The sequence below is a fragment of the Diceros bicornis genome, chromosome 11 (assembly GCF_020826845.1).
Source record: "Diceros bicornis minor isolate mBicDic1 chromosome 11, mDicBic1.mat.cur, whole genome shotgun sequence".
Lineage (NCBI taxonomy): Eukaryota > Metazoa > Chordata > Mammalia > Perissodactyla > Rhinocerotidae > Diceros > Diceros bicornis.
This window is the reverse complement of record NC_080750.1, coordinates 5,969,010-5,984,239: the sequence shown is the minus strand read 5'-3', so window position 1 is coordinate 5,984,239 and position 15,230 is coordinate 5,969,010. Positions and strand designations below refer to the sequence as shown.

Below are 15,230 nucleotides of genomic sequence, written 5' to 3'. Positions count from 1 at the left end.
ACCCACAAGGAGGTGGAGCATAACTCCCCATTTCTGCATCACACTGTCACATAGATTAAGCTATATAATTCACCCTAAACCCTCGTAATTTCTCCTATTTGGTGGTGATAAATTCCTCTAGATGGGCTGTATATAGTGACTTCCTCCCAAAGAGTATAGTATAAAAGAGAGAAAAAATGAGTAACGTTACAGTGGAGAAACCTGACAGACTCTACCTCAAGCAGGTGACCAAGGCTAACACCAACAGTGGGAAGTCATGTTGATAGCATGCATCCTTGATATGATGTAACGAAAATGGCACTTTTCCTCTGTAGTCATTATCCCAAAAACCCTTGGTCCCAGTCTAATCATAAAAAGAACATCAGACAAATCCCATTTCAGGAACATTCTATAAAATATCTGACCAGGATTCCAGTATTTCTCAAAATTGCCAAGGTCATCAAAAACAAGGAACGTCTGAAAAACTGTCACAGCCAAGAGGAGTCTAAGGAGACATGATAACTAAGTGTCATGTGGTATCCTGTATGGGGTTCCAGAAAAAGGATAATCACATAAAAAACTAAGAAAATCTAAATAAATATTATATGGAACAAACACATAGGGACAGAGATTGGATTGGTGGTTACCAGAGGGGAAGGGGGGAGGGAGGAGGGTGAAAGGGATAATTCGGTACATGTGTGTGGTGATGGGTTGTAATTAGTATTTTGGTGGTGAACATGATGTAATCTATGCAGAAATAGAAGTACAATGATGTATACCTGAAACTTTTACAATGTTATAAACCAATGTTACTGCAATAAACAAAAAATTAAAAAAAAAAATACTATATGGAGATTAGTTAATGCTCATGTTTTAATACCAGTTCATTAATTAAAACAAATACACCATACTACTGTAAGATGTTAATAATAGGTAAAAGAGGGTGTGAGCTATACGGGAACTTTCTGTACTATTTTAGCAATTTTTCTATAAAGCTAAAACTGTCTTAAAATAAAGTTTATTAAAAAACATTATAAACTGGTTCTGCAGCCTTGATGAAAATCTGACAAGATCTAGAGCTTTGAAGTACTTTCTAGTCCATATGGAAGAGACTTAGAGGCAGCAACAGAAACTTCAACCCACCCTAGCCTGCTGCCAAATCTGGTTATTAGATGAAGGAAGATAACATCAAGAGAGATACATCGCTTACCAAGAGCCAGCTTCTTTCCCTACCAAATACGCTCCCTCACATGAATGCATTTCTGCCCTACAGCATAAAAAAATAAAGAACCAAGATCTAACGCTGTCTGAAAGACAGCAGAAGTGCTGGCGATAGTGCCACTCACAAACCAAAGAACATTCTGGAGGCATAAAGAAATTCATCCATTTTCCAAAAATGTCAAAAGGACAGGAGTTTCACAGACTCCAAGAAAATCTGAATGGACACCTTCTTGGCATCCTGGAAAGAAATAATTCCTTTGGGAATATAAAGATCTGTTTTAAAGGGGGCTTAACAACGCCACATATCCTCTTAAATAGATCCACACTGGCGTTTGCTCAGGTCCAGGGGAGAAGGTCAGGTAGTACACACTTTTGACCCTACAGCAGTCCTCACACTCTGAACATGTAAGCGTGCCATCGCTACAAGGCCAATCCTTCTTCCCATTCTTGCAGTTAGGAAAAGGGAGGGCACTGGAAATCAAAGCATTTTCCTCCTCCGGGTACCTGTGATGAGCAGCTGTAGGCATCACCATTCAGTTGAGGCATCTGGTCAAAATAGCCCTGCCCCTGGTGCTGAAGTTATTTTTGGCTACCATTGGGAGGAGTTCCAACTGCTACTGGAGTCACTCCTTCAGTGGTACAGAGCCATCAACACCAAGTCTAGTCCCAGGCTCACATCTTGAGAATCACACCTCTCGAGGGTGCCATAACCACTTGCATGTCCTACTTGTGTGTGACAGTTATGGTGTCCCCTTGAGAGCACTACTCCTAATAACATGGATCTGCAGCAAAAGGAGGCTGAAGCTGGCTTACTGGTCTGCCCAGACTAGGCTTACACACCCACCAGATTTGGAGCATACAGTTTTCAGACCCTATCTGCATCATACCATGACATAGATTAAGCTATATAACTCACCCACAAACTCTTGTAATTTCTCTTAGTCTGTGGTGATAAATTTCCCCTAGATAGAATTAAAAGAAAGCCCTCTTTACACCAAAGAAGTGAAAATTTAACTTAATTTAAACTCCTTACAGAATCAACCATTCATTTTTAGTATCAATGGAGGAATGTGGTGACAGATATTTCAAATATCTTTCTACACAAGATTATATAAATTCTGTGAAATAAGCATAACTGTCTTTTACTTACATAATGTTAAAATAAGCTTTTATTGTCTAAGTGCACACCCAATGAATTGTGCAGAAACAGACCAGATGCATCTCGTGTTGACTGAAAGATGATATCTCAAATTAAGTGCATATTCACTTTTCACTGTGTGCGGAGAAGCCAGACTCTCCTTTTGGGGGAATAAGTCCAGAGTAATTCTGACTCATCAAAAATGGCCAGGCAGTCACAGAAGGGATAACCCACCAACCTTGAAAAATAAATAACTCAAAGACAAGCACACACGTAAATTTCAAACGTAGCTTTAGCACCTAAATTCAATTTGCTATAGTTTAATCAAGTTTCAGCAGCCAGTCATCTGCAGGCTTTACCAACTTTGGAGAATAGTCCAGTGACCAAAGAAAGTCTCATTACAAAGTAGCATTTAATTGGGGAGCCCCCAGGCAACTCAAGAATATATTGTCCCAGAAAATACTCACCAAGGCAGCCATGAAATGAAATCAAAAGAAACGGTCTCTCAAAGGCAAGATGCAACAGGAACCAGGAACAAAACTGGCAGACATAGGGACATGAGATTGACCGTAGATAATCTCCATTTACCACTTTGATGGAACCTTAATTATGCTTTATTTCCTGAAGAGGGCACAGATTGAGAATAAAATAACAGAGATGTATCTAATTGACATTGTAAAAGTATTTGTTTTAGAACAACACAGTAAGTGGGCAACTAGTTATCAATTAATTGAATCAGTAAGAGAAATTTTACTAATCCAAATGAAAGACTGTTCTTAAATGTGAACTTTTACATGAGTGATAATTAACTTTTAACTGATCTTTCAGAAATATCTGTAGTATTTAAGAAACAAGTCCCTTTAGAAAGCTTTCAGCCTCACGAAGAAGGTTGTCGCTGGCACATTTCTAGTTCCCATCTATAGCACCAACTTCACTTATTGGGGCAGATGGTTTTGTGGGTGGAGAATCACAAAAATTATCTTACTTTTCCTCTGCTTTTGAACATTTAATTTAGACAGTTCACATTCCAAAGGCAGGCAAGAAAAGATAGAGACGACAGAATTCATATTAATACTTTTTTGACTCAAAATATTCATGCCATTATCCCAAACTCTGTACAAAATGTTCCAGGTAATTTAAAAAGTAAGGAAAAAAACTTTTTAGTCTGTCTTTGTGATATTTCCATTGTAAGGTACCTAATGTTTACAACTATGCTTGAAATATTTTAAATTATTTATTTAATTGCTGGTTTCTATCCTTTTAAATGCTATGCACAGTTGCATTTTAAATATATCTAATGATACTATGTTTCAGTGCAAAATTCAGCTACTCTGTTAATTTCACAGACTTTTATATGTTGCATGGCTATCTTTTTCTCTTGTTATTGGAGTTGGAAGTGAGACAAAATGAAATGATAGTTTCGTTTTCAAAAAGTGGTAACCTTGTCTTATCCTTAGGTGCTAAGACTGTTGAATATGTGCTGGGACATACCAAAAATATTCTTGAAATCCTTCACTCCACACAAAGTTAAAATAAGAAACTCCTTAATGCCAGTGACTTGGACATGACATCACTGGGGATGTAGAAAACAAGGGAGGATGGGAAAGAGTAGAAAGGGCCATAGAAAAGGTTGGAATGGGGAAGCAGAAGGGAGCTGAGAACAAACCTTTCCTGTGTCCTATTTCTGTAGAGATCCAGGCCTGTCCTTACACCAATTTTCAGCCTACAATGCCACGAAATGTGAGTTCTTATTTTGCCAACTCCACTTCACATTCTTAAATCATTTTATTCTTCCCTATTTTCACAATAAACTGGTCCTCATTTTCACATCACAAAACCCTATACCACTTGAGTCTCAGATCTGCCTGTGAAATGCTGAGCAGAAATATAAACCAAACCGCATTTGGAAGATTTCTCCCAGACTCTCACCCGCCTTCAACCCATGACATTTACTGGCTTTGTAGAAAGCAGTGGTATCATGTGGTCCTAACTGACAGTAAATTATCGGAGAATCATGTTGAAGATCTGAATCATGGGAATTGTGTGTTGCTGTTGTTACATGTAAATCAAAAATCACCAACTATGTTCAATTAAAAAATTGCATCTGGGGTTGCAACACATGTGCCAAGTTTCAGTTGAGGGCAATTTGGAATGGTTAGATTATAAAACGATCAAATAGCAACTTGGTAAATGGAAACACTGACAGATTTTTCAGCTCATGAAATTCTCCCACAGATCAAGGCAGCTGAACTGAAGCAATGCTCACAGGAAGGCTCAAGAGGTAGACTAGGGGACCTTCTTCTCCCGCGTGTGCTCCATCACCCAAGCACCCTGCACGAGGAAGATGGTTTTCAGGCCAAGAGTTGCCCTGAAGCCCCTGCAGGCTGGAAGGAAAGAACAGACAGTGTCTTCAAGAAGAAGCCTGATAAGTGGTGACAAGGGACGGGGGAGAGAATGCCACTGTCCTGGGCTCAGAGGACCTCGGTTCTAGGCATGATTGGCCACTAGTGTCCCATGGATCCCCGGGCAAAGTGTCAGTTGGGTTTCCCTACTGTCTCACCCAACTATCCATTCCCCTGTAGGCAGCTACATTTCCCAAGCTAATGGGGCTTTTTTTTTAATGTTCCACACCCATGTTCTGAAGTTGCAATGAACCCGGGTGTGTAAAAACGTCTTGCCAGCCTGCACACACTCATTTTTAAAATTCCAGTTTAGGTAACGGCATGTCTAACCTTTCAATTTCTTCAGAAGTTTCCATGAACAAAGGCTGTAAGATTTACGTGGCAAAATTTCACCTAATAAATGTTTCCCAACAAATCTAACCTCTTGAAAAGCTTTCATGAAAGATCACTAATAGACCATCAACCTTTTTAAAATAGTGGAGTGATTAGAATTGCATTTTGAATATAATCCAAACATAATTGTTGAGAAACACCTTCATTTCTTCTTAGCCCTCAGCACTAATTTTCTCATGTAATTTGCTATTTTAGAACACTGAGAGACTATATGTAAACAGTTGTACTGACAATTTTAAAAAGTTTCTTAATTAAATGCATAGAATTTTTTTTCCTTAGGAAAAATCCTCTGCCCATATCTAGATCTTGTTTTAAACCTTTGTATTTTAAGGATTCTTTCAAGGTGTTTGAAGTATTCCTAATAGTTACTCAATTGCTATAAAACCTAATTTCTGTTCTTCTAATCTCTATAATAAAATCTTTACTTTCATGACTTGCTATTAAGCCTCTAGTTTAGGATGACAAAACCAGATATTCATCTTCTGTGACTTGTTACCATCAAGGTGAAGGTGGCAAGAATTTCGCACATACTTATAGTGGATATGCTTCTTCAGAATAAAATGTCAGGAATAAAATGTGTGCTAAGGCTCTTGTAATATTATTGAGAAAGCACTTATGGAGAGCTTTTACGTGGCAGATAACTCAATGAAGACAATGGACAGATGTGCATCATTAAGCTTGCAGAGGCGCTAAGCAATGAAGTCTATGACACAAACCATCTAGGAATCAGGGGCGATCTAATTATACCCAACGCCAGTAGGAAGAGTTGAATATTGCAACTAGAGTAGGAGCCACACACAAAGAGAAGCCTGAAGAAATAAAACACAGATTCAGTGGATAAAAATAATAACAGTTGCACAAAATGTGATTGTACTTTTACACTTAAAAATGATTGGAATTGTAAATTTTATGTTATATGTGTTTGACCACAATAAGATAATAACAATAAAATAATAATAATAGTAATAAATACATGTGTGCTTCCTATGCATTATCCATTTAGTTTTCAGAGCAACTCTTTGAGGAGGCACAAGTATTACACTTCCTTGAAGGATCTGGAAACCCAAGGACCATGAATATAAAGTAACTTCTCCAAATAGCTTCTCACAGAACTGATAAGTGATAAAGGCCTGCGGAACCAAGTCTTCTGATTTTAGATTCTTGTGATTTTTAACTAGCTACAATATGACTTCCACAGATGATAATGAAAATAGTTATAGGGAAAAGGGGCCCATGCTGGAAAGTAAAACCATCTCAAAATTTTAGTCAAAACAAAAAGGCAGCTAGTTAAGCAACACCAGTAATGTGGAGGGGGCAGGGAGCAGAATGGTCAATTTACGCTTATTTATTCATTCATCTAGGCAGTAAATAATTGGATGTCTACTAGGTGCCAGTTCCAGGCGCTGGGAATATTGTGTGAATAAAATAGATAAGGACCTTGCTTTCCCGGAACTTACATTCTAGTAGGGCAGAGAGATGGTAAAAAAAAAAAGTAAACAAAGTAATTGTGACTCTCAGCAAGTGCTATGAGGAAGCAAGACACTGAGGTCAAGAAAGTGACCAGTGTTAGGAGGGACCTGCTTTAGCCTAGGGCGAGGTTTCCCAATCTCAGACCAGATAATTCTCTGTGGGGGGCTGTCATGTGCAGTGTAGGATATTTGGTAGCATCCCTAGCCTCTACCCATTAAATGCCAGTAGCACAACACCTCCTCCCAAGTTGTGACAAACAAAACTGTCTCCAGACATGGCCCAATGCCCCTTGGGGGACAAATCACCCCCAGTTGAGAACCCCAGGCTTAAAGGATCATAGAAGTCTTCTCTGAAGAGGTGATATCTGACCTGAGGCCAAATGACAGGATAGGGCCAGCCAGGAGAAATCTGGAGACAGAGCAGCTGGGATCAAGGTCAAGGGACGGATAAGGGCAAACACCTAAGGTGGGAAAAGAGATTGGAAAGAAGGCTGGGGTGGCTGAAGCCTAGCGAGGCATGGCAAGAGTTGCGAGGAGTGTCATACACATAGGCAAAGGTCCGATCATAGGGTCCCGTAGGCAACTGAGTCCTTTTAAGTGTTTTAGTTTGTCAGGAGAAATTGGGGGCAAGAAGAATTTTTTTAACTCTAAAGTAGATGATTAAAGAAAGTACTTGCCTATTCCCTTTAAAATTCCTAAAAGGGTTTAGTATTTATCACAACTAACACCTGTCTGGGATGAAACTACCCACCCCTTTAGATTCTGTGTAGTCAGTCATTTCTTCATTCCCTATGCACGTATTTACTGAGTGCCTCGTATGTCCAGACGCTGTTTTAGGCACTTGGAATACATCACTGAACAAAAGAAAGATCCTGCCATCTTGGATCTTATGTTCTAATCGGAGAAGACAGATCAACAATGGATACAATGTAAATTAGTGATATAGTGTGGTAGAAGATAAGTACTATGCACCAAAAAAATAAAGCAGGATAAAAGGGATAGAAATTATGGTGCAGACATAAATAAGTCTGGAAGAATAAAAACATAATAAAGCCATCATGTTCTTAGGCAAACAGTACATTTCCAGAGATTTCCATTTATTCTTTTATTCTCACTGGATTTTCTGCAAAATCAAATACTTCTCTTTTCCACTTTCATCCCCATGAATGGATCTTATGAACTGACTAGAAGGCCCCTGAAAATGTGAACAGGCCCAGCCTCACACCTGTGGTGAAGCTCAGGGCGCCCCAGAAGGGGCACCAAATGGTTCGACAGTTGATAATGGATAGTTGAAGCCCTTTGAGGCATTTTTGCTTGGGGATCAAGTATATGAATATGTCACCACTAATATGAATTCAAATCAGGTTTAATGAGAAGCATCCGAAAATCTGGCAACCCATCATTCATACAAGTAATCTGTAATGTGTGTAATGCCATTCCAGGCAAAGCATAATTTTCCTTTCTGCTTTATTACTAAAAAATTAAACTAAGTTAAAGCTAAAAAGACCGTGGCAATTTTGAGTGTAGATTATAGTAAATACATACTCCCTACAACCAACTTTTATTAAACAATATCTCAAATAGTAAGATGGGAACAAGTTAAAATTCCCTCTGTTGAGACAAAACTGAGATAAATGTATTAGTTTCCTATGGCTGCTGTAAGAAATAACCACAAATTTTGTGGTTTACAGCAACAGACATCTATTCTCTTCCAGGTCTGGAAGCCAGAAGTCTGAAATCAGTTTCACTGGGGCCAAAAACAAGCTGTCAGCAGGGCCACACTCCCTCTGGAGGCTCTACGGAGGCTGTTCCTCACCTCTTCCGGCTTCTGCAGGCTGCCAGCATCCCTGCGGAGTGCTGCTTCACTCCCATCTCCCCCTCAGTCTCCTAGCGCCTTCTCTTCTGTATGTCTAATCTCCCTCTGCCTCTCTCATAGGGACATTTGTAATGGCATTTAGGGCCCACTCGGATAACCCAGGATAATCTCCTCACCTCAAGATGTTTAACTAGTCACATCTGCAAAGACTCTTTTTCCAAAAAGGTAACATTTACAGGTTCTAGGGATTAAGACATGAATATCCTTTAGGGGGCCATTTCTCAGTGTACCACAATGAACAATCTTCTTTTCCATAGAGGGAAGTGGGAAACCAAATTCCAGCATTTGGGAGAAATCCCTGTTCTCATATAAGCATTACAGTTCATCACCAAATATCACTTAAGCAGCAAGGTGCTGCTCTGAATTTCAAGTATTTCCTATCCCATTAAAATGAATTGGGGGCCGGCCCCATGGCTTAGCGGTTATGTGCGCGCGCTCCGCTACTGGCGGCCTGGGTTCGGATCCCGGGTGCGCACCGACGCATCGCTTGTCCGGCCATGCTGAGGCCGTGTCCCACATATGGCAACTGGAAGGTTGTGCAACTATGACATACAACTATCTACTGGGGCTTTGGGGGGAAAAAAAAAGGAGGAGGATTGGCAATAGATGTTAGCTCAGAGCCGGTCCTCCTCAGCAAAAAGAGGAGGACTAGCACGGATGTTAGCTCAGGGCTGATCTTCCTCACACACAAAAATAAATAAATAAATAAAATGAATTGGAAGTGTTAAATAAATGTAAACAACAACATATCAAACCCCCCCTGACATTAACAGGTTTAATTCTCATTGACTTGAAAAATAGTTACTATAGGTTCCAGATACAGTCTTTTAACTTAAAGGAAAACATTATTACAACAAAGTTAATTGTTTGCCACTATAAGGCTATGCTTCACATTCCAGTGCTCATAGAATAGGGCTCAATTCCAATCTTTCAATATGAACCAATATTAAAGACCAGTCTTACGAATCTTTATTTTTTATATTAGCACTTCATGTTCGCTAAGAAAGCTTACTCCTAGTTCACACTCAAATACTAAAAATCATGTGACATGGAGTTCTGCTCCTCTTAGGACTGAAAAAGCCGTGAAAGAACATCACTCCTACTCAAACAACAAGAAAAAAAACATAACCTGAAAAACCATAACTCTTCTTGAAGCCAGCAGAGAGCTGAAATCACAAAGTCACAGGACAATCAGGTGAACTAAATTTAAAAGAGTGACAAGCCTTCTGAAGAGAAATCGGACATATGAACTGTTTCACCTTTGGCAGAGTATATAGGAGGAAGACAGTATCTGCCATTGTAAAAGTAGATAAGAAGAATACTGAAATTTTTACAAACTCTTAAAAGCTGAGAGTGTGCTAAAGGGACAATTTAGACTCCAGGAGATCCAGACCCAGGGGGAGAACACACTCATTCTCCAGCTCCTTTCCATGAGCCTCAACTGATTGCTCACGTGACAGATTGGGGCAGGACAGGAGATCTGAGAGAGCCCTCCTTGGCGGAGCATAGGGTGAAACCCTGCCTGCCTCTCAGATCCTTCTCTCATATGAAGCAAAAGCCTATGGCTCTGGGAGAGGAGCAAGCAAGGCTTCCTCTCAGGCAAAGATCCACTGCTTCTAGGGGAGAACAGAAGCAAAAGCCATCTATGGTCAGGGAGGACAGAAACTACACACCTCCATTCCCAGGCAAAGACACATGCTACTGATCACAGCAGATGGAAATTTGTATTTACTCAAAGAAAGAAGAGAGCCAAAACAGGAAGAACTAGGGTAAATATGAAAAATATCTTTTCTTATTTTTATTTATTTATTTATTTAATTTTGTGAGGAAGATTAGCCCTGAGCTAACATCTGTTGCCATTCCTCCTCTCTTTGCTGAGGAAGATTGGCCCTGGGCTAACATACGTGCCCATCTTCCTCTACTTTATATGTAGGACGCCTGCCACAGCATGGCCTGATAAGCAGTGTGTAGGTCCATGCCCGGGATCCCAGCCTGTGAACCTCGGGCCACCGAAGTGGAGTGCACGAACTTCACCACTACGCCATTGGGTTGGCCCCCTCTCTTCCTATTTTAAATTGTTTTAAAAGATAATTGACTAATGCAAAAACAGTAGCAATGCATTCTAGGATTTACAACATGAGCAGAAATAAAAATCTGTAATAATAGCACAAAGTATAGGAGGGAGAAAATAAAAGTATACTAAGGTTCTTACACTACATGTGAAGTAGCATAATATTATTAAAAGGTACACTCTGATTAGTAAGAGATATGTATAGCAAACCTTAGAGCAACCTCTAAAACAAAAAAGAACTATAAGTAATAAGCTACTAATTGTGTTAAAATGGAATTATAAAAATACTCAATACAAAATAAAAGAGAAAAAGAACAGATAGGAAGAATAAAACACAAAGGGCAAGATGGTAGATTTAAGTCCAATCATATCGACAATTGCATTAAATGTAAATAGTCTACACATTACAAATAAAAGGCAGAGATTGCCATATTGGATTTGGATTTTAAAAATCAAGACCCAATGGGGGCCGGCCTGGTGGTGTAGTGATTAATTTCGCACACTCTGCTTTGGCAGCCCAGGGCTCACAGGTTCAGATCCCAGGCTTGGACCAATGCACTGCTTGTCAAGCCATGCTGTGGCAGCGTCCCATACAAGTAGAGGAAGATGGGCACGGATGTTAGCCCAGGGCCAATCTTCCTCAGCAAAAAAAGGAGGATTGGCAACGGATGTTAGCTCAGGGCTAATCTTCCTCCCAAAGGACAAAAAAAAAAATCAAGACCCAACAATATGCAATCTAAAAGAACCACACTTATTAAAAGTAAAAGGATGAGAAGAGCTACACAAACACTAATCAAAAGAATGCTGGAGCAGTTACACAAATAAAGACAGAGTAGATTTTAGTACAAGGAATGTTATTAGGATAAAGAGGAGCATTCAATAATGATAAAAGATTAAAATTTATCAAGAAGACACAACAACACTAAATGTGTAGGTACTTAATTACAGAGCCTTAAATACAGAGGTAAAAACTGATAGGATTGAAAGAAGAAATAGAAAAATCCATAAGTATAGTTAAAGATTTCAAAAATCCTCTCTCAGTAAGTTATAGAATTAGTAAATAAAAAAATATCAGTAAGGATATAAAAGATTTGAACAACACTGTCAACTAACTCCACCCAACAACAGCAGAATACACATTTTTTAAGTCACAATAGATTAAATTCTGGGTCATAAAACAAATCTCAACAAATTTAAGAGAATTGAAATCTTACAAAGTATGGCCTCTGATCAGATGAAATATTCAGATTCCAAGGCCAATAGGGAGTTCTAAGAAAGGCTAATTTTCATGCATTCTGTTGGAAGATGTTGAAAAATGTTCCATGAAGGAAGTAGCATCTGGTGTGGAATTTTGATAAGTTGGAGAGAAGTTGCTTCACACTGAGGAAAGAATGTGAACTAAAGCATGAGAGCAGGAAAGCACAGACATGAGAAGTATTCCTCTGTAGCTGGGAAATGTAAGGGTAAAACCAGAATGTAGGTTAGGGCAATTTTTATGGCCTGGCCAGTGATAGGCTGAGTGGTTGGCACCTAATCAACAAGAAACTGGCAATTCTTAAGATGATATGTGCATGAAACTCACCTGCCAGCAAAGTCAGAGGGAAGACTGGAGATGAAGAGGCTATTATAATAGTCTAGGCAAGAAGCGGTAAATTTCTCAACCAGGATACTGCCAGTAGAAGAAAAAAACAGTGAAATCTTGGGGCCGGCCTGGTAGCATAGAGGTTAAGTTCACGCATTCGCTTCGGCAGCCTGGGGTTCCTGGGTTCGGATCCTGGGCGTGGCCCTACTCACCACTCATCAAGCCACGCTGAGGTGGTGTCCCACATAGAAGAGCTACAACTGTGATACACAACTATGTACTGGGGCTTTGGGGAGGGAAAAAGAAAGAAAAAGAGGAAGATTGGCAACAGATGTTAGCGCAGGGCCAGTCTTCCCCAAAAAAATAAAAGAAAATGTGAGATCTTTGTGTGGCTATATAGATGTTAGAACTGATTTAATTGGCAGAAGTGTGGTGGTTGTAGGACAGGAAAGAATAAAAGGAGGATCTCGAGGAAGATGGTGTGGTTTCGATTTGGGGTGACTAGGAAGGTGGCGGTGCCACTAAAAAAAACAACTTGATGGAGAAGTTGGTGGAAAGGGATAAAGAGAGATGATGCGTTAGGTTTTAGACAAGATGAATTTTAAAGTGCAATGAATTTCAAATGCAGTCCATCCAAATAAAGACTGGAGAAAGAAGAAAAAGCTCTGTAATTGGAGAGGAAGCTGGCACTAGAAATATAAATGTAGTATTCGTCTGCAGGGAGGTGGGAGGAGAAGGTGTAGAGAAAGCAGAGAAGAACATCAGGAATAGGACTTGGGTTTATCTACATTTAAGGAGAAAGAAAATGAATTACCAAAGAAGGCAGGCAAGGATCGTCCAGGACTAGGGATTTTCCATTAGACAAAAAATGTTTTATTATTACACAGTACACTCAAATATAAGCACTTCGACTATTGCTCTCCACAAACAAAAATAAAAACTCATTTCCTTTGCTGCTATAGAACTGAATATTAAGACATTATTATGATCCATCAATTCAGTATCATGACATACCAAATACATGGCTGGAATACATTCCACTTGAAAATTTTAAATTGCTCTGCTGCATATCATCTTTACATATAAGTTTAGCAGAACGATATTTTCTTCTAAATATCACTTAAGACCACTCAATTATGAGAGTAGAAGGAGAGGGCCCTTTAGTAACAGTGTTGTTGAATATTGGAATGAAAATCCTTGAGCTCCTTGTCTTATGAAATAAGTCTTTTTGTGTGCAGAAAATATAGTTCAACATTAAGCATTTTCTACAAAATGGGTGACAAATCCCAGAGTAATCTTCATACAAAGTTATTTTAGGTGCCTAATGCCTGTAAAATTATAGTTGTGCCTTGTCCTAAAGTTGAGAGTCTTTCAACACTTGCATCATAAACCCCGTTTTTCAGGGGCTTATAACTCGACTATAGAAATTTGCTTCGGGATGAAACTTTGAATACCCAATTTCAATCTGATCTAGTTACAGCCAGTTGAAATAAAGACAAAGAAGTTTGCATTATATCTTTCTCATTTGGCTAGCTGTAGTTTTAAGTTTAAAGGAACACTTTCAGGCATTTCTAATTTCTCACTTTTCAAAAATCTTTATCTTTGGAATCTTTGAAATATAGCAAAAAGGATAAAATGAAAATTTAATGAGTAATTAGTGTCTCAGGAGAAGGATAAAGAGGTCCTGGATCTTTCACAGACAACTCACCCTCCAAAATCCCGGTAAGGTCTGTAGATATTGAAACTCATTACAGCATAATGACATTTATTTTCAGGGAAGAGCTTTTATTGAATGAGAATAGAATACCTAATTGAGGCCTGTAGCATAGAAAGACATGGGAAAAGTTAACCATAAACAGTTTTACTATACAATGAGGTAATAGTCTAGATTTTTTAAAATGTAAAAAAAAAAATCTGCTCCGAAACCATGGAAGTAGCTTATATCTCAAATATTTGTTTGTTTCCTTACATATATAAGAAACTACCTTTCCCTAATAAGAAGATTATCAGGTTAGTGGATATAAGGACGTTTAAATATAAATAATTATAAACTATTATTATAATATTAAGTGCTGGAGAAGGTGTGCAGAAGAGAGTGTTTTAACAACCTAAGAGTTAATCTTCTTCCCCAGCACCTCAATTGCTATTTGACAAGATGAGGGACAATGAAGGTGGTCATTGCTTGCTTTGGTTATTCCTATTAAATGCTGCCACTTATCTTCAGAGCAATCCTTCTTCATTGACGCATTGCCCAGTATCTCCCATCTTTTGCACACCCCACCTTCATTGATCATACATACCATCTCGGCTCCACCTAAAGTGTACATCAAGTGGTCTTCTCATGTCTGGCAAAGAGCACAGACACAAAACTGCTCCCTGTTGCCTTTGCTCTTCTTCACTCCTTCCTGGTGTCAAGTACTTTCATGCCCTTTCACAGGTCTTCAAACTCTGTGTGCACTGTGTACTTTTGACTGTCTTCCAAACTGTATCTGGGCCAGATCTAATAGGTTTAAGGTCAAGATACAAGAAAGAAAATCAGGCTTGAGAGCTAAGGTGTGTAAACTAACAGGTAATAAGTTTTGTTGAAAGGTAACAAGATGAAAACCATTCCAAATTTTAATCTCTATTCTGCTTCTAACCAGCTGTTCATAACCTGTCTGAGCCTGAGTTTTCTTATGTGCAAAATAAAAACAATGAATCAGATTATTTTTAAGATCACTTCTAGCTCTGAAGTTCTGGAATTCTTGTGGAAATAGGTACTTAGTCCAGTTAGGCAAATTTTTCTATTATTTAGCCTAATTAAACTCACACAGATAACTGTTTTCTCCCCCAAAAGCATTTTACTATGCTAACTAAACAGGATACTGTATGGTAAAAATCAGACTTGCTACTGAAATTTCATGTTTTACTAATTCTTGCATGACAAGACATTAGAGGACTCCCTTCCCAACAATAGGCAGCTGACCATTTGACCATTGCCTGGCTGAGTGGCCAAACCCACAGGAGAAAATAGGGACAGAGATCCTTGCTGAAATCCCTCATTCCTGTAGATTTGAAACTAACTCATTGGAAAATCCAGTGGCTTTTGCGGGTTAGCTG

General features: G+C 39.0%; 1 long non-coding RNA gene across 1 annotated transcript in view; it reads right to left on the bottom strand.

Moving 5' to 3' along the window:
• LOC131411113 (uncharacterized) overlaps window positions 1-14,604 on the bottom strand; it is a 44,205-nt gene extending 29,601 nt beyond the window's left edge. Inside the window, exon 1 of the long non-coding RNA XR_009221496.1 lies at window positions 14,432-14,604. This is a non-coding gene — a long non-coding RNA (uncharacterized LOC131411113). The remainder of the gene's footprint in view (window positions 1-14,431) is intronic.
• Between the last annotated feature and the right edge of the window lie 626 nt (window positions 14,605-15,230).